Below are 20,227 nucleotides of genomic sequence, written 5' to 3'. Positions count from 1 at the left end.
CCCCTTGGAGTTTAGCAGAAGAAAAAAGGGGAATAATAAAAACAGAAATAGCAATGTATTAAAGGGGAAATAGAAGCAATAAAAACTGCAGACTTTCTTTGGCTCATTTCCATGCTAAGTTAAGGGGGTGGGGGGAAAATAACAAAAAACTTGTTCAGGAGAAATAATAGAAATGGATCCCTAATGTAAGCTTGGCTACTGGTACACACTGCCAGTAAGGTATGCACAGGTATGCCCACTAAGGAGAGAATGCACAGTCCACTGGAAAGAAAGCCTTGGACTAGACCTCAGGAGACAATTACACTCCTAAATCTGTAACTGACTGACTGCAAATTACTTTGTCCTCTCCAGCATCCTTCCCTGTCATTTTGCCTATTTAGTTTAAACTGTCTTTCATTATATGGAGGGTATTGAAGTGCCTGTGTTAGCCTTCCAAATTTCCTTTGTGCTCATGGTTATGCAGAAAACAGGTTAGAGGAGGAGAAATAATAGATTGCAAACTGCAGACAAATCAGGGAAGTATATGAAAGAGGCCTTAGGTGTAGTAAAAATTACCAGAAAAATCTGATTCAGGAAAGTCATTAAATCAGTCTCTGGAAGTGGACCTCCCCACTGGTCACACAGGGACCTCACAGATTTGCCTTAGATGAGAAGCCTGGAATCAAAAGGTGTCTTAATGTCCACTCTGTGTTTCTGCCATGAGCTAAAACACATGATGTCCAAAAGCTCAGCTAAGGTCTCTAAGCAGATTATACACTAAATATCTATCTCTTTAACACAGCTTTGTCTCCTAGATAACTTCCAATGTCTGCAGCATCTCTGCTATCTAACAGGGAAGAAAAATGAAGGGAGATTAGAAGGTGGCTACAATATCACCACCCATTTTTTGTTTTGGAGTAAGCAACCTGAGGCACTCTGGACCCAGTTCCCAGCAAAGCTGAGCATCCACAGCCCTAATTCGTCTCTAGCAGCTCTGGGCACTCCTGACTTTGAAAAATGTTGAGGCCATTGGAGAGGCCAGAATACAACCACTGGACATACTCAATCTCTGTGAGGCTCTTCAGAAATCCCTGGTTGCAGACAAGAAGTGAGTTGGTGCTAGAGCTGAGAACCAGCCCTAGGAGCCAGCGCTGCTCAGCCTGAAAAACTCCTTTTTCTCGACTTGATATTTCTATGATTAGTTTTTTTTTCTTTCAAATATATTTCTCACTTTCAACCTCATGGGATTTGACAGCCTCCTGTCTGAATGCTCACATGTGCCAGACCCATCGTTAACATTACTTCACAAGATATTAGGATTTCAGTTGCATCTCCCTTGACTTGTTTGCAAGAGCTTTTCAACAAAAGACTATGGACATGTCTAAACTCCTAATATTTGCTGTGATAATACCATTTAAAGGCAAGTAGGCTGGGAATGGGAGAGAATAACTGATATTTTCATTCAGCTGCTGATGTGACTGGGATTTAGAGAACAGTCTGATTGATGCCTCAGCTTCATTTAAAATAAAATAATTAAGAGTACTAAAATCTGGAAAGTATATTTTCATTTTAACTGGTCTGTGTGCTCAGCTCAGGCTCCAAGAAAGAACATGGAACGTTACAGGAATGGAAATGAGGGGTCAGAGTAGGAGAAATGATATACTGTAAATTAGAGGCAGACGAGGAAAGGATATGAAAAAGGGTCTGGCAGAATTAAAATAATCAGGAACTAAGAGGAAAAACCAAGAGTTCAAAAAAAGTCTAGAGCATTCCATTAATCATCATTGTGGGAGGTAACAGGGGGTGGACAACAATATGAGAGAGGACTGAAGAAGCACAACTAAGAGACAGAAAGCTGTAGATACGAATAAAACAGACATAAAATCCAGACTTTTTTTTTGTTCCTGTTTCTAATAGCGCTCAGGTCCCTACTTAGAGAGAACAATGAAAGATTAGCTAAGGGAACAGAAGGCTCCCAGCTGCATGAAAGAAAGTAGTAGGATCAGACCTGCAGAAGTACACAACACTTAAACACCTTAAACCCCCAAATAAATGCACTTTTAAGACATTTTGATGCTTTGCATCACCCTATCACAGCACAAAGGCAGTTAAAGCACTGGACATCAAAAACAGACCAAGGAATTTTGAATCTCTTAATTCTGTGAAAATCCAGGCCTGTCTCTCAGCTGCACACGAGTTCAGACACGCAATCACATGCACCAGCTGGACAGCCCTAATTATACAAACACACGAGCTCTGACAGCAAGAAACACAAGGCAAACCAGTCTGTTGAGACAAAAAAGCCTTTTGTTTACATGAAGCTAGATATGGTACTTTACATCTGTACACCCATGGACCACAAGACCACAGCTAACAAGTTAATCATGTGGCTGGAGCCAAATGCAGAGTGAGAGCTTTACAATACTCACTCCAGTGGCCAACAGCATTCTCAGGACTGCTGGGAAACACAACATCATGTTTCCAGAAGTTAGGAATCTCAGCCAATAACCTGAAAACAACTGGAAACAAAATCAAGTAATATCTCCTTTGGATCTTTACAATCACTCCCATAGTGTGAAAGCTTCATCTGACCGTGACAGGAAAGGGACTAAAGGCTCCTTCTCTCCTGTACTGATTACTCTATATAACTCAGTTTCATGGTTGCCTGATCTTTCACACCTACCTTCCTCTGGAAGTCAGTCACCCATAAAATACAGTATATGAACTGCACTGTATTAGAGAAAAATGAGGCACTCAAAAGCTGAGAGAAACCTGAAAGAAATTTACACTAAGTGAATATTGCATACCCAAGGGACAAGGGCATTTGGAAGAAAATCCCTTTAAAACCAGATTGTTTTCCCTTTCTTCAGAGTTTAACTTCACTTTTTTTTTTTTTTTAATTTAAGATAAGCTTCCCATCCCCCATCCACCTCTTTCACAGCATAGAAAGTATATCTTTGCCACATACTGTCTTCTAGGATAGGAGGATACACTGAAGTGGGCTGGAATAACTTTTCTGCTCTACTCACCACCAGTTTAAGAATATGGGTTTGGAGGTTACTGGGTTTGGATGCATATTCTACAAGGAAGTTAAGAATCAACCAGGAAACTAAATCAGGAATTCAAAAGAATAATCCTAGAAATAAGGCCTCCAAAAAAAAACATACCTTAAAGATAACAATTCTTGCCCTTATAGTTTTCTTTTCTATTATCATGGAATCACAGAATGGTGGGGATTGGAAAGGACCTCTGGAGATCATCTGGTCCAACTACCCTGCTAGAGCAGGTTCACCTAGATCAGATTGTACAGGAACATTCCTAGGCAGGTTCTGAAAGTCTCCAAAGAGGGAGACTCTATGACTTCTCTGGGAAGCCTGGTTCAGTGCTCTGGTACCCTCACAGTAGCTTTTCCCTATGTTTAGCCATACCTTTTTCCAGATATTGACAAAAATAGAGCTTTGTTACAGGTTAGAGTGGATCCCTCCCCCAATAACTTATTGTAAATCTGCCCCAGAGAGAGAAAATTCACTACAACTCAGGATTTGGAAAGTCAGGAAATGAAATTGTATTTTTACATTTAAACTAAATATAACAGAATAGACAAAATAAGCTATTACAGAATATAGCAATCTTAGAGGAGGCAAGGATGGAATAAAGCAGCGCAGCAAAGCAGCAGCCAAAACAGCAGCAGGAGGGAAATAGCAGTGAACACAGCAAGCAGCAAAGAGGAAATACAAGCTGTGCTTACAGATAGAAAGTTTTCACTGCTCCAATGAAATTATATTCACTTATCCATTATTGCCATTTTATGGCCTATCCCTGATATGTTCACCTCTTCACTCAGAGACTCCAATGCTTTTCCATTTTGCCTGAGTTTCTGTGTTCCTAATTTTTATGTCCAAGGTAGCAATCTAGCTCAAATGGCTGCAAGCTTCCACATGATAGGAAAGGGAAATCTGTGTCCTGCTGTCCAGACTTACAAATGCACCAAGAACAGAATAAAATAGTAAGTTTTTCATGGAGGTCTGTGAACTTAACCATAGAATAACCTCTTTCTATTCTATGCACTAATAAAACTAGGTTCAGTAGCTGAAAAGGACTGCAAGTAAAACAGGGTTTGCAAGGCTTCTTTGTTACAGAACTTCCTTCTTTACCTTTTGCCTCTATCTGAAGCACAAATTTGAAGCAACTATTGGTGCTCAAGGATGTGTCTTATTGCAGGGAAAATGACAATCCACTTCCTCTCTTGCCCTTTGACTTTTCACACTATACAAAGCCAACTCATGACAGTTCAGAAAACTCCAAGGGAGATACAACAGGAAAATTCAGAATAAAAGCAAGCACCACCCCCTTCACATTAAAAAGACAGACTTTTGTTTCCTATTTGATAAGCATTAATGGCACATTAAAAAAAAATACATGATTGGAACCCTGAGAGTTGGCATGGCTCAAATACTGTATATTGATGAGCTACATTGGAATGGAAATTCGATGAAAAGTATTCCTGTAGTGGCACTTTAACCTAACTGTTGACAGATGGAGAATGGAAGCAACATAAATGCTCTCTTTTTGTGTCAGCACTATAAAAATGTCTGACTAGCCCATGAAAGATGGAGATGAAAGCTTAGGCAGCCATTAGAAACTGTGCCTCACCTCGAGCAATAACTCATTCCCATGGTATTATGAAAATGGTTTTATTGCAGAGGATTACTCCTTCCCCTTCTGCAAAAATTACTACTTATCAGCAGTGCAGAAATAAAGCCTGAAACTCCCAATCTTTTAAGTTCTTCTGTGCAATCTCCTTCTCAATGGTCAGGAATTTAATAAAGTGTAACATTTGATTAAACCAGTTTGCATGCCTTTTGGAAACTGACACCACGATCTGCAATACAGACTTTCAAGTGTCCTGCCATTAGTTCACAGCATCTTGATTGCCTGTTGCATTTATTTATCTCCGTGAACTGCCTTGATTGGAATCCAAGTCCTGGACTGGAAATCAAAGGGAGGTTGTAAGCAGTTGTTGAAGAAAGTCTGTTTGTTTGGGGGGAGTTTTGAGGGAGAAGTGTCCTTTTATGAGCAATGCATTGTGGTTACTGCTTGATCCTAAGAAATCAAGCTTCAGTTAGAAAGTAATAGAGAAACAAGTGCATATTGAATTCAAACACACACAAAATCCAAAGGACGCAGGATCCTCAGCAGCAGCACAACTAGCAGTTACATCAGTACACTCTGAAGGGTTCACAAGCTTCCTAAGGTTATGGTTGGATTTGATGATCTTAGAGTTCTTTTCCAATCAAAACAATTCTATGATTCTATAAATTTAGCTTGAGAAGCAAAGGTTCAGACCATGCAAGGCAGCAGTAAGCTGTCTATATGAGACTCTATGATGCGCCCATGATATCAGTTCCTGTCAGAATATGCAGCTGACATACCACAGTGGTTTTATCCCGATCTTGCTTTACTGTCTAAAGACACCTTGGCAGCCACTTTCAAGAATCCGTCTTAAAAGCTTATGCTGATGGAGTGGCCAAACCTGATGAGATGGCTGTAATGAAAACATGCACCCTCACTTGGTCAAAACATGTTTTCAGCTTCACTTTCTTCTGTATCTCAGGAAACTCCAAAGCCAAAAATACCTAAGCAAGTTTGGCTTCCAGTGGTGCTGGCAGCATCTTGGCCAGGCCAGTAAGACTATTCCTAGCACCAGTTTAGCGTGTGCAGGTGTGTGAACATGTGCACTCATAAAAGAGAGAGGGAAGCACTGGCAGAAAGAGGGAGAGACAACTCTTGTATGTCTTTGCTGAGCCACCTCAGATCACAGAAGGAACAGAAAACACACCTCAAACTTGGAACAGCCCTGGTAGACTGAGAGATGCTCCACAACTCAATAGTATCCATACATGACAATTTTATGGCTATAGTCTCTTTTCAAGTGCCACACTAGAACAAAGATTTATGGGCTCCCATGAAGCCTGTGAGACTTTCTCTACACACTGAGAAGAAAGGCTGCAACAGCTTTCTAACATCCAATGAGACTCAACTCTTTGCTTCTCAGATGCTGTTATCTACAAGAAACATTTACTCTGCATCTTAGGAGGAGATATCTGAAAAGCAGATCCACCAAGATTTACCAGGGAGAGAGCCCCAAGCGCTTCAAATTGTGTACACTGAACACACTGCACTTTCCAATCAGTGAAGAGAAATACCAGCCCAGGAACTTAGCTTCTTCATTTTTCCTTTTCCATTGATAATTTTGCCCAGATCATCACCAGTGCTACACTTATTTTTTGGGAGGTCTCATTTCTCATCACATGCTCAGGAATTGATCATACAGCTCCAAGACAGATTTTTCTTGAATTTGCATTTTGACCAGTAAGATGGCTTCCAGTGTTTTGCTCAGAGAAAAAGGAGGGGTTCATCATGCTGTAGTATCTGTAGTCAGGACTTTTTACACAAAAGCTTAGGCAACACCACTCATGATGCTCTGGATTTTAGAGAGCAAGCTGAGCACATGCCTTGGAGCACAATCATTTTCTCCAAAACCATATGGGCAGCTGAGCTAATCACTCAGCTGTGAGAGTATTTACTGGTGTACAGCTCCACACTCAGAGACCATTTACAGAAAAATGCCATTTGCTACCATTACAAATGCTTGAAGCTTGCCAGACTCTACTTGTTTAACCACACCCTATCCTCCTTCTCATCCAAATATTACCACACTCTATAGCAGGCAACAAAGCTGGTGAAAGGTCTGGAGAACAAGTCTCATGAGGAGTTAACTGCTTGAAAGAGTCCAGCGCAGAGCCCCAAAGATGTTGAAGGGAATGGAACATCTCTCTTAGGAAGAGAGACTGAAAGAGGTGGGGCTCTACTGCTTGGAGAAGAGGAGACCGAGAGGTGGCCTCATTCGTGGATATAAAGATGTAAAGGGAGGGAGTCAAGAGCATGGAACCATGCTCTGCTTGGAGATGTCCAATGACAGGACAAGGGCCAATGTGTGGAAGCTGAGGCACAGGAAGCTTCATTTAAACATGAGAAGGAATTATTTCCCTGTGAGGGTGACAGAACACTGGAACAGGGGAGCTGTGGAGTCTCCCTTTCTGGAGATATTCAAAATCCACCCGGATGCATTTCTGTGGGATCTGCTCTAGGTGATCCTGCTATAGCAGGGGGCGTTGGACTGAGTGATCTTTTGAGATCACTTCCAGCCCCTGACATTCTGTGATTCTGAGAGTAGCTGAGAGAATTGGGAATGCTTAGTCTGGAGAAGAGGAGGCTGAGAGAAGACTTAATTGCTGTCTACAACTCCCTGAAAGGAGGTTGGAGTGAGGTGGGGGTCAGTCTCTTCTTCCTAGTATCAGCTCATAGAATCAGAGGAAATGGTCCGAAATTGTATCAGAGGATATTTAAGTTGGATGTTAGGAAACATTTCTTTCCTGAAAGAGAGGTCAGGCATTGGGACAGGCTGCTCAGACAGGTGGTGGAGTCACTGTTTCTGGAAGTGTTCAAGAAACACGTGAACATGGACATGGTATAATGGCCATGGTGGTGTTAGGTTTACAGTTAGACTGGATGATCGGTCTTAGAGGTCTTTTCTAGCTGAAACAATTTCATTCTATTCTATGACAAAGTTTTTCAGGGAGAAGAGAAAGTGTACTTTCAATTTTTTATCCATCCATCTTACAAGGGCAGTTATCATTTTTGAGTTCAGCAAAGCAATGTCAGTAGAAGTCCTACATGCTGAAAAACTTGTTTAAATAAGAATGCCTTACACATTCAGCGTTTGCTGTGCTTGGCCCTTGTCAGAGAGCTCTGCAGAGACATTTGCCACACCTACAGACTGCTCATTTTGACAGAGAAGCTGATGTTGAAAACTTGGCTACCTTGCTTGGACAGTGATGTTCTTTTAGAAGTTCTTTAAATATGCTTAATTTGCATAACACCATTAGGAGTTAGCCAGTCGGAGACTCATTTAATAACAATGCCGTGCTCTGGATTGACATGATAGATTATTATTGCTTCAAATAATATGTAAATAATATTTAAATGGCTTCTCTCAGAGCCATTACTGTCAATCAAATAAATACCTATATTTTGGCTTCTCTTTTGTATGTCTTTAACTGATGTTACAGGATTTAAAAAAAAAAAAAGGCAACTTGCACAAAAAACTGTAGCAGTTACTTTGCTCTAATTGGGGCTGCCCTTTTGCATCTCAATACTAACAAGATTCATATTAATTTTGTGGCTCAGGACAACCACTCTTTCTGGATATTAGCCCAACAGAGATGATATGTAGGATGTTATCATCAAGAGAATTCCACAGCATTCTCAATAACCCTCAGCATCTACATTTTATGTACATTGTAAGCACCAGATCTTAAGGTGATTTACAGAACTGGATGAGAGACCAATAGCCAGGTTAGTTACACTGGGGAACAGACACCAAAGGGTGCTTAGCTCTTATGCATTCGCATCTCATCATGCACAAAGTGCTTTGCACAATGTTGTGCCAGAAGGAAATGCTACCCATAGGTACTCCATGCCTACCTGCTATGTCCCTCCAAACCAAAGCTTTGCTTCCACATTGATCAATCCCATGTTACAGGGGGGATGAGTCATGGGTGACCTGACCCCTGCAGTAGGGTTTGGATTAGATGACCTTTAGAGGTCCCTTCCAACCTGGGTGATTCTATGATTCTATGTACACAAAGCAACGAGGCCTTTCAAAGACAACACCGAAGTCCAGAACAAAGCCAGAAGCACAACAGGTAGTAAATGCTGCTTGCCCACTCAGAGGTGGAAGCATTGTGTGCATGTAGCTTGGATCTATGTAAAGTAGAATAAACTGAAGATCTTGGTGGTCTATCTCAGTCTTGGCAACATCATCTTCTTACTGTGTACTCTATGTCCACACACACAGGTGCACGATGGGTCCCAGCTGCATGCATTTCAAATCACTGTGCCACCTTTTTTTTCCTTTTTTTTTTTTCCTTCTGGCACAAATGTCTTCTCTGCAGCATAATTATAATGTTGTAAAGATTCACTGTGCTACCAGTACCACACACCAGAGCCTGGGCCTCATCCAATTTCTTCATCTACTTACAGTTCAGTGCAGGCAAATATGTCCAGTCAGGGTGAGTTTACTCCTGACAGCTGGATTCAACACTGCAATAAACCCAGTCCTATGTCAACCACATTTACTCTGCCATATATTCATTAGCAACATTCAACCACACACCTAAATGCTACAGCATTTACTGAATGCTTCAGCATTTACTGAAGGGGAAAAAATGCACAAAGCACAAAGCCTATTTTTCAGCCAGAATTTGGCAGCAGAGCACCCCTGTGCTTCGATTTCTGTTTTGTCTCTTGTAAAGTTCAGTCACAGCTCCAGATTCTCAGGGAGAAATTTCTATTCTACCCTCAGAAAACATAGTTTTACTGCCATATCTCCTGGCACATTCTCAGCCAGGAGGAAAAAACTCCTGTTGGGTTCAACTAGCTGATCTTTGAGGTCTCTTCCAACCAGATTTTTTCTGTGATGGGCTCTTAACTGGCACCCAAGACCTGCTTAATGTCTTCTCTGACACAGATCTTATTTCTTTTGTAGCAACCTCAAGCAAATACCTGGACACTTTGTGTACTTCAGTTCTCCACCCATACAACAGTGTCCACTATGAAATGAGGAGGCTGTGAGGTTATGACACTAAGAATGAGATGCTCCACTGCCATTTTGTGAAGAGCCATATCGGTACCCTAGCTTGATAGTAACAGTTAAAGCTAAAGCTGCCATTTTAACTCTGCTCTCTGTCCCTGAAATGCCTACTGCAGCCATGCCAACTAGGCTGACCTTTCTTCATTGAAAGAATAAAACCTATGAATATTGTACATGGGAGAGCAAGACTAGAATGAAACCATCAGGAAGCACAGCACACCTCACATATGTCCTTATGTAGGAAAGCCAGAATTATTAGCATAATCAGAAAGCAGAATTATTAGCTCTCTTATCATTAGAATTATAACTGGAGAGGGGAGGCAGAGGGGGCCCCTTGTTAATGCAGACAATTCAGCCAGACAACAGTTGGCCTTCTAATTAGCAAAACAGTGCCACTTTAGGAGCTCTCTCTGGGTGCTCCCCAGGGAATTTCAGACATCAAGGCAGCTAATATGTTTTCCAAAAAAGCTGGCAAGAGCTAAAACCTGCACAGCCAAATACCTGTGTGCAAAGAATCACTATCTGGAGCAAGCTCCATGCTGAAAAAAGCCTGGATTCACTCACTCATAAAAATGTTGCCCTGCTGCGGATTTCATAACACTTGGTCCTCACTCTTGTTTCAAGCTCTTGAAAGCAGGTGATTATCAGGCAGGAACATCTCATTTGTTTTACTTGTCTTTAACCTATATCTCTCATCCTATTAAGGAAGAAAACCAGACAGATTGAACTTCCTGGGTCCAAGCACAAGAACAGAATCAAATAAACCTACTTCATTCCTCTTAAGGAGCTCCAGAGAATTTTGGAGTGTAAAAGAATCTGAGATTTTTAAAAGGCTGGAACTGGACTATATATATATCTGGCTGGATATCAAAACTGTGTCATTTCAGTCAATCCAGCCACTTGCTTCCTTACACGTAGGAAGGACTATGTCTCTCACTGCCTCTCAGTTCTTATGCCCAGCAGCCTGCAACCAGCCCCCACCCTGCCATGGTCCAGCTGTTCATGGCAAGTTAACATGCAAGCCAGGCCCTACAGCAGGTCCCCAGTCTCTGCTTACCAACTTGGAGATGAAAGGAACAATTCTGCTGGAGAAAGCTCTGTACTTCATACTGCAATACACTGACTTCACCCCATGTATTTAAAGCACTGCTGGTTACTTAGCATAACGATTCAGCTAAGGCCATTCATTATCAGTCTGTATTGGAAGACAGGAAGGTCTGTTCTACGTGGGGTATTTTGGGTCTATAAACCATACAATGGCTGCAGAGAAAGAGATGCCTAAAGTAAAGCATACAAGAATAATAACCTTAAATGTTAAAAGCATATCAATATTTCATCAGGGGAACCAGAGGAGCTGGAAAGCACTAGGAGTCCTATCACATGAGAATCATTTGATAGGACACTACATTCAGCTACAGGGATAATTCACAGGGATTACAACTGCTCTATTTTCATTGGCAGGACTGGCAGGCAGCACTGGATGCACTGACAGCAGGAATTCAGTTGTGTGAACAACTCCTGAGGAATTAATCACGGTCAGGGCAGGATCTGGTTTCAGAAAAGTCAGGCTTTTTACTGGCACTGCTCGTCAAGCTTTGTGCCAGCCCAGTTGTCTCGTTTCTTCTGTTTGTTAAAGTCAAAGGATCATTGCCTGCTACAGAATATGGTGGATTGAAAGAATTTATTCTGCATTAGGCTGCCATGATCAAGTTTCACTTCTGCCTAGCCCACCCACAGAAGAATTGTCAAATGCTAAGTGTTCATGAATTGCAGGATTGGTGTTTGGATTTAAATACCCAAATTGCCCAGCCTGATGGCCACCGGATCACTGAGGATGCTGAGTCCAAAGTTCAAGCGTGAGGCTTCTCTAGCAGCTCAGGTGAAAATAAGCCCCAACGAAGTGGTTTGTCCTCCAGAAAATAGCTCCTCAAAAGAGCCTGACTATGATTCATGCAGAAATCTGTGCATTGTCAGGTAACAATGCTGAATGGTGGTCAAACAGCCTCAGAGGGTTATGCTAGAGGAGACACAATAGCAAGGAAGATAACATAAAAGCCTAATAGTAAACAACACGGTGAAAAAGCCTGATGTTTCTGTCCTCATTCTGCCTTCTCATCACAAGCAAGGAGACCAATCATAGTGTTCAAAGTAGAACCATTCAAAACTCAAAAAGAGCAGGTTTCTTTCCTGCATGATTTGTCCTAAAATCCTAGTGTCACAAAGGCCAAGAACTTAGCAAGACTGAAAGCAAGGTTAAGCATTTACCTGGCTGCTGAGAACCTCCTCTGTTCTCTCTGTAGATATTAAGTGCAAATATACCTTTTGATTTAAGACAGCCTTTATGTATTTAACATCATAACTTCGTTTCCATTGTCTACCTGGACTTCAGTAAAGCCTTTGACACCCTCTCCCACAGCATGCTCCTTTGGAAACTTATGGTACAAGGCTTGGATCAGTGCTTGCTGCACTGGACAAAAAAAACTGGCTGGATGGCCCAAAGAGTGGTGGTGAATGAAACTAAATCTGGCTGGTGCCCAGTCACTAGTGGTGTCCCTCAGGGTTCAGTACTGAAACCTGTCCTCTTTATCAATGATCTGGATGAGGGGATTGATTGAATGCACCCTCAGTAAGTTCAGAGATGGTGTCTGGGTGGTTGCATCGATATGCTAGAGGGTAAGGAAGCTTTACAATACAATATGGACAGGTTAGACCAACAGACCAAGGTCAGCTGTATGAAGTTCAACAAGGCCAAGTTCCAGGTCCTGCACTTGGGTCACAACAACTCTATGGTAACACTTGGGGATGTGTGGTTGGAAAGCTGCAGCCTGGGGAGGGACCTGGCAGTATTGGTTCACAGACAATTGAATACCAGTCAGCAGTGTGCCCAGGTGGCCAAGAAAGCCAATGGCATCTTGGCTTGTATTAGAAATATGGTGGCCAGCAGGGGCAGGGAGGTGATCATACTCCTGAACTCAGTGCTGGTGAGACCACACCTCAAGTGTTGGGTTCAGTTCTCAGCCACTCACTACAGGAAGGGCATTGAGCTGCTGGAGTATATCCAGAGAAGGGCAACAAGACTGGTGAAGCGCCTAGAGCACCTGGTCTATGAGGAGCATCTGATGGAGCTGGAGATGAGGAGGCTAAGGAGAGACATTCTGGCTCTCTACAATTACTTGAAGGGAGATGGGAGCTACCCAGGGAGGTGGTGGAGTCACTGTCCCTGGAGGCGTTCAAGAAATGTGTGGACATAGTACTTTAAGATGTGGTTCCATGGCCAGGGTGGTCTTAAATTGATGGTTGGACTTGATGATCTTAGAGGTCTTTTCCAGCTGAAACAATTCTATGACTCTATGAAATAAAAACAAAACTGCCTGTGAGCAGCCTTCAGGGATCAAAATGTTTGTGGTCAAGTGTCATCACTGAAGAAGAACCTCCTACCTTCTCTCTTCCCTACACCACCAAAATACATTAATTAAAATTGTGTTTGGTCCCTCCTCAGCTTAGTGTGAGCTCATCCACTCATGACACATTCTGACCTTCAGAAAACAGACTGCTTCTCTGCCCTGATAGCCTGCAACATCAAGCCCAGATCACTATAAAACTGTTTCCTAATTGCTCATCAATGACCACATTTGTCTCCCAGGCAAGCCAGACTGCGGTGGTTAATAGTATAAATGGTATCTAGAGCAACAAGGCCTGGAGTTCTGCTTATTTCATGGAAGTCTACATTAGCATCAGTAACCTGAAGCCATCATTCACACAAGTTTTTAAGCCTGTTAACAGAATTTATTAGAACTTTGGGGCTTTGGAGGAACAAGCCACTGAAACAAAGCACTACAGAGGATCACCAGAGCTGCCAAAGTGAACTTGAGATACAGTTAAGGCAACTGACATAATCAAGTGGGAGAAGGCTGGCATAAGGCAAGAGCTGAAAAATAATTAAAGCTAACTTAATTCAATTACAGCAAAATGTACTCTTAAAAAAAAAAATCACATTTTCCAGTAATTCTGATTCAGTTAAATTTTTACAGTATATAAATAATTCTAATTATGCTCATTTAAGGTTAGCTTTCCTGCATGCAGGCATTTAGAAAAATGTTAAATTCAATTATCTACATGCACTGGAAAAGTAATAGAAAGGATTATCTGAAAAGGCAGGAGCAGCAGGCCAACACGAGCCAATCTCTTATGTAATATGTCTGACAAAGCCTAACAGGAGCACAGAAAGAGAGGGAACTATTCTTTTTGCAAATGAAATGTTTAATTATGAACCTGAATCCATAAATAGACTCTTCATGTTGAAAGAGGGAAAGGAAGACTTGATGCAGATGCACCACTGGGTTAAGACATGACCCTCAAAGAAATTTATCAGTGTCACAGGTAATTAATTATGACTCCCCATATACAGATGGGGATGATGCTGTTTATCAGCCAGGATTCCCAGGATAGCAGGTGGCCAACAAAGAGCCTAGCAAGCTCTCTCTGCTCAGTTACCTATTTGTGACTTATCTACATTACAAACGTGTCTTTAAGCTATTCCCACTAGGCCAAAGAAATTAATTGCTGTCATAGCTCCTGTTTATTATCATGAGACTTGTGATATCTGCTGCTCTCTTGTAAATCTCCAGTTTGGGAGGTCCTGTGGTTACACACTTCTATTTCAGGAAAGATGATTAACTTTTAGTCTTCATTATTTGAGGAAAAAGATTAACTCAAACAATTCTAAACAATGTTAGTGCAAAAAAACCCCAACACATAGCTGTAGTATCTCTAAATACTTTAAAGGTTACTTTAGAGGATATAAATATGCAAAATCTTTACATTAATCTCACCAAATGTACATGACTGCTTGGAGACCGAAGCAGTTTTACACACAGCAATTTTAGAAGACAATAAACATACACATTCAAACACCAAATACTGAAAGACATGACTGGATCTGCTCTCTGGAAACCTTAGTGAATTTAAACTACACACTTTGAAGATGTGAAAAAAACAATACAAACACATCAGGCTAGGACTACATTTTTTTCTTGATATGAATACACTCTGCTTCTCTTAGCATATGGTTGTTAGAGTCATAGAACACATAGAATCACAGAATTGCAGGGGTCTGGAGGTACCTCTGAAGATCATCAAATCCAAATCCCTTGTCAAGTAGGATTCCCTGGGGCAGGTCACAAAGGAATGCATCCAGATGGGTCTTGGAAATCTCTAGAGAAGGAGACTCCACAGTCTCTTTGGACAGCCTGTTCCAGTATACAGCTGTCTGCTCCTGGGACAGAGCTTCTGAATAGGGAGAGTTTCTGACTATATTGTGGCTCTTTAGTGGTCTTTCTATGAAATAAGTTATAGATCTCCAGACGTGGTGAGACCCATCTGGGTTACTGTGTCCCATTCTGGGCTCTCCAGTTCAATAAGGACAGGGAGTACCCAGCAGAGGTGATGAGGATGGTTAATAGACTAGAACATCTGTCTGATGTGGAAAGGTTGAAAGACCTGGGACAGTTTACTCTGGAGAACAGTTTATAAATGTCTGAATGATGGGAGCCAAGAAGGGACTAACCTATTTTTAGTGGTGTCTTGGGATAGGACAAGGGGCAAACCGGAACACAGGATGTTCCACCTCAACGTGAGGAAAAGCTTCTTTGATGTAATGAAGCAATGGAACAGGCTGCCCAGAGAGACTGTGGAGTCTCTTTCTCTAGAGATTTTCAAGACCCATCTGAATGTGTTCCTGTGTGACCTGCCCTAGGTGATCCTGCACTGTGACAAGGGGGTTGAACTCAATCTCCTGAGGTCCTTTCCAACCTCTACCATACTATGACTCTCTTTCAGCTCCTGATGCATTACTCTCAAGATTAGAACAGTTTGATAGGCCAGTACCTGTAAGCAGCCTGCCCACACCACTCATTCAAACACACAACTGCCTGGTGTGGCTTCCCTCAGCCATAAACACAAGCCAAATTTATTGAATGCAACTCAGAGTCACAACTTTCTAGCCAGAGATACAAATGCTAGTCACAAAGGCACCAAAACACGGAAAGCAATTCGAAGTGGCTGCAAAGACCTCTGCTACTGCATGCCAAGCTGATTTTCCAAACCAGCACTGCACAGGGGAAGTGATACTGTTACAGTTTGTAGCTGCAATGACCAGAGGGGTATCAATAGGGAATTGCTCCTTGAGAACTTGCTCCTCAGAACGCTCAGCTGTGTGAGAAAACCTACAAAAGAAGAGATGTGCTTGAACCCAGCATGGGCACCTATATGAAGTAAGTTAAGCAAAAGCATGTGCATCACTAAGGTCAAGGTCCCAGTAACCCAAGAGCCATTAAGGAGGCCTCAAGACTAACTGGAAATACAATTCATTGAGTGGAAGCATAATGACAACTGCAGTGCTAACCTGGTCATGCAAGGCTCGATTTAATTAGCAGATATGGTCATTCACTTACAGCACTTTATGTCTGAAGCTGATTAGAAGAAATTAAAAAATGAAACTGCTGAAGAGCTTCATGTTAGCAGAGTCCTCTCTAAGAAAGGAGATAACAATACACTTTAATTTCAGGTGCCAATAACCTCCAAAAATGTTTAAGTCCCTTAACTAATATGCTAAAAGTGTAATTAACACATTTGAGATGTGTCTAAAAGCAAAAGAAGCACAACCAATACTAGTGAGACACAGTGATAAGCATTCAAATCTGAAGACTTCAAGAACAAGATTTTGCAGCTCTTGTGTGTAATGAATAGCATCTTTATGCTCAAAACACCTCTATTTCTTACCTCCTTGGTGTAGCTCAGCTGGTGGGCCTTAGGAGTGACCTAACATCCAAAGAGCTCTTGAGATCTGACAACTAGCACTTACTGGTAAGCAATATGAACTTGCCTTCCTATTTTAAGTTCATCTGCCCAAGCTGCAGATGAAATGGGTCCCCTTAGACAAGAGACAGAAGGCAATAAAGGAAACTCAAGTAACAGTTTGTAAATCCAACCTCTGTACACCCGCTTTGGAAGTGCAGGATGCAGCCCAGCCTCTCATCTATCAGGTTTACCAGTTGGATAGGGCCAAATCAGGCCTGCTTCAGGATTCAAGTATGTGTTTGGGATGGTTTGAGTCGGAACCCAAGGCCAGATGCACTTGTGCACAGTAGCAGCTAACACCAAAATGAAGAACACAGTATGGAACATGATGCTAGAGAAACCAGCATAGGTTACGTAGGACTGCTCTCATTTTTCAGACAGGGCAACGGGAGGCAGAAAGTGTTGCTGTAACCTCACACCACCAATGTCTCTTATGAGTGGCAGGGAAGCATCACGTAGACATGGCTCACCTGCTTCACATTATAGAGACAAAGGATGGCTGAGACTGCTCCATTCTGTTCATAAAAAAACAACTCAAGTGCAAAAAGCACACACAAGGACCTATCTGTACCTCAGAACTCACTGAAAGCAAAGCACCTCAACCCGCTGAGATGGTTTTTAAGTGGTGGGAACAATCCTAGCACCCTTTTGGGCTCTCTTATCCATCCTCCAACCACTCATGAAACACTTCCCTGACAAACTAGGAAAGAGAATAGAACCCATATGTCAATGTGAATGGATTCATCAACGTGAATGGACTCTGAAGGAACAAATGTGATGGCGAAAAAGCAATCACAGGAAAAAAAAAAAAAAAGGAAAAAAAAACCACACAAAAAAATTTGCCTAATCATCTTTTTTTTCAATAAATAAGCAAGAGAGCACTGGGAAGTGACATCAGAGTCAAATCTCATGCCTAGAAGGACTGCCAGCATTACAGAGTTTGCCCTATTTCCCCCTCCATCTCCCTTCTACCTGAAGGCTGAGTCTGCACCAGCAGGAATGACCATAAATTCTGTAACTGTACAAGTTCAAGCCTGCCTTGAACAAGGCAGTACTACAGAACTGTACATCCCTCAGCTTCAGACATTCATTTCTACACTATTGTATAAAGAGGTCAACTTCAGGCAAGTATTAGATTCTTTATAACTTCAAATAAGCTATGTTGCAAGCTCATTTGCCAGACTTCATGTGAGACAGCATTTGATAGAAATATGGAAAATGGTCTGAACTTTAAACGACAAACAGATGAGAAGGTCCAATAAAATCAAACACTTTTGAAGGCCATATGTTTTCATAGGGAATATAAATGGGATTTTTAATTGATGCTGACTTCAGCTTGTGGTAACATTATAGGTGATCTCAATTAGAGGGGGTTACAAAAAACAGTAAGGAAAGGAATTTGATTATGGCTAGCGCTGGCATAAATATTCCCTACTTTTCTTAATTCAGGGAATAATCTCTTTTGTAATGTTACTATCAACAGCCAACATATTCTTGCAGCTACCAGACACAATAATGGCTTCTTAATGCTAAAGATGCTGAGTACTATCCTATTGTCTTTTAATCATGTTTTCTTTTCAGTCTCTAGTAATCTGGCCAGGTCTGAGTGCAGAATCAGCTCAGGACTCTGAAGAATAGGTTGAACTGCTGCTATGCAATTTTATATCAGTTGGCTTTTCTTAAAGTTAACTCTCTAGTTGCTCAAATGAGGATATATCCTCCCACAGAGGTGAGATGAACATAAATATATTGAAGCATGGAGAGTTCTCACCTAACCCTATGAGGAGAGGCTGAGGGAGCTGAGGTTGTTTAGCTTGGAGAAGATGAGGCTCAGGGGGATTCTCATTGCTGTCTACAACTACCTGAAGGGAGGTTGTAGCCAGGTAGGGGGTTGGCCTCTTCTCCCAGGCAACCAGCAACAGAATAAGGGGACATAGTCTCAAGTTGTGTCAGGGGAAATATAGGTCAGATGTTAGGAGGAAGTTCTTGCCAGAGAGAGTGATTGGCATTGGAATGGGCTGCCCAGGGAGGTGGTGGAGTCACCATCCCTGGAGGTGTTCAAAAAAAGACTGGATGGAGCACTTAGTACCATGGTCTAGTTGATTGAACAGGGCTGGGTGCTAGGTTGGACTGGATGATCTCAGAGGTCTCTTCCAACCTGGCTGATTTTATGATTCTATGGTGGCATCAAGAAGTTAGCCAATCTTTTTTCCCAGCTGGTATCTGCCCATGTTAGAGTAACAAGAACTCCCTGCTTCTCATTCAGAGTTTCATTCAGTGCACCAAACTGTTTTCAAGCTGGGGTTTTAAAGTACTTCCATCAAAAATTAAATATGTTTTTTCCAGCTCAAGATGGGCAGGCAAGATTTGTTTTACTGCACCATTACAAAATCCTTTGTGCAGAAACAGGTTCTAAATGTAAACCACCTTACTAAAAGTAATAGCTTGCACACAAATGCCTCACCAAAATAAATTTCGACCTGTGCCAGGAAAGCCTTCTGCATCAGATTTAGCATATTTAGCAGCTGTGCATTAAGAAGTACTTTTTTTCTGGTTCACAGTGGACAAGAAACATGTCTCTTTTCTATGACTTTTTGTTTTCTAAGCAAGCTGAGAGAGTCTGGGATTCCACAGGTTTACAGGGGAAAGGCAAGCTTGAGCCTTCCTCAGTCTGCTACTCATGAACCTGTTCTATTTATTATCTTTGCTTGTGCCTTGATATAAAGGCATTGAAACCATCAGAATCTGTGGCAGTTCAAAATTAGTTTAGCTGGGTTTAAAAATAAGAATAAACAAGTAAAATTATTTATTCATTCATTAATAAACCCCAGCAAAACACACACAAAAAAAAAAAATCAACCATAAAAGAATCAACCATAAAAAAATCAACCAAAAAAAATCCACAATAATTGGTGTCCTTTAAGGGAAGGAAAGTTCTTACATTCAATTAGAACATGAATGAAGCCATTCTTCACATCACTGTTCAACTGCTTGCCTCCCAACCAGGGACTTTGTGTTTCATCTCGGGAATGAGGCTTAAAAACTAGTGAGAATCAATGAGACAGAACACTTCTAGTCTGGCCAGGAGCAAGGCTTTCACCTACTTCCCCTTGGCCAAAACACCTTTTAGCTGATACCTCAAAAAGATTCATCTCTCTATGGACTCTAGAGCAATACTCTTGCCTCCCAGGCAATAATCTCAGCCCTGACAGGACACATTTCTCCTCAATGCTGTATTTTTAGGGGGCATATTCTTACCTTGATGCTGTTATGGCTGTACCTTTACACTTGAGGCTCTTCCCCAGGCTCTTCTGCTCTTTGCTTATTTAAAAAAGTTTTTGTTCATTTGCAGCTATGAGAGGGTAGCCACCTACCCTCTGGGAATTGCTAAAAGGCACAAAGATATGCTGCCATCTTCATTTCCCAGTAGGCCCTGCCAGCCACTATATATTTTGGTCTGGGGCAAATTCACACCTGTCATCAGTTTGCACAGCTGTGGAGTTCCACAGCCCCTTCTTCCCGACCAGAGAGCTGAGGATAGAGGAAAGGGCAGGTTTTTAAGTTACATACAGTTTGCTCCCCTCTCCTCTGTTTAAGCCATTCATACATCACAGCTACATCAAGGTTCAAGAGAATTTGGGGTACATCCACCAACAAGCAAATCCAGACAGTACT

General features: G+C 41.8%; 1 long non-coding RNA gene across 1 annotated transcript in view; it reads right to left on the bottom strand.

The window, feature by feature from the left end:
* LOC135176831 (uncharacterized) overlaps positions 1 to 19,956 on the bottom strand; it is a 28,969-nt gene extending 9,013 nt beyond the window's left edge. The window contains exons 1-2 of the long non-coding RNA XR_010302850.1: positions 19,811 to 19,956; positions 9,083 to 9,144 (exon numbers count right to left, since the gene is read on the bottom strand). This is a non-coding gene — a long non-coding RNA (uncharacterized LOC135176831). The remainder of the gene's footprint in view (positions 1 to 9,082; positions 9,145 to 19,810) is intronic.
* Positions 19,957 to 20,227: the final 271 nt, after the last annotated feature.

The sequence above is a fragment of the Pogoniulus pusillus genome, chromosome 7, assembly GCF_015220805.1.
Source record: "Pogoniulus pusillus isolate bPogPus1 chromosome 7, bPogPus1.pri, whole genome shotgun sequence".
Taxonomy (NCBI): Eukaryota; Metazoa; Chordata; class Aves; order Piciformes; family Lybiidae; genus Pogoniulus; species Pogoniulus pusillus.
This window is presented reverse-complemented; position numbering and strand designations above follow the sequence as displayed.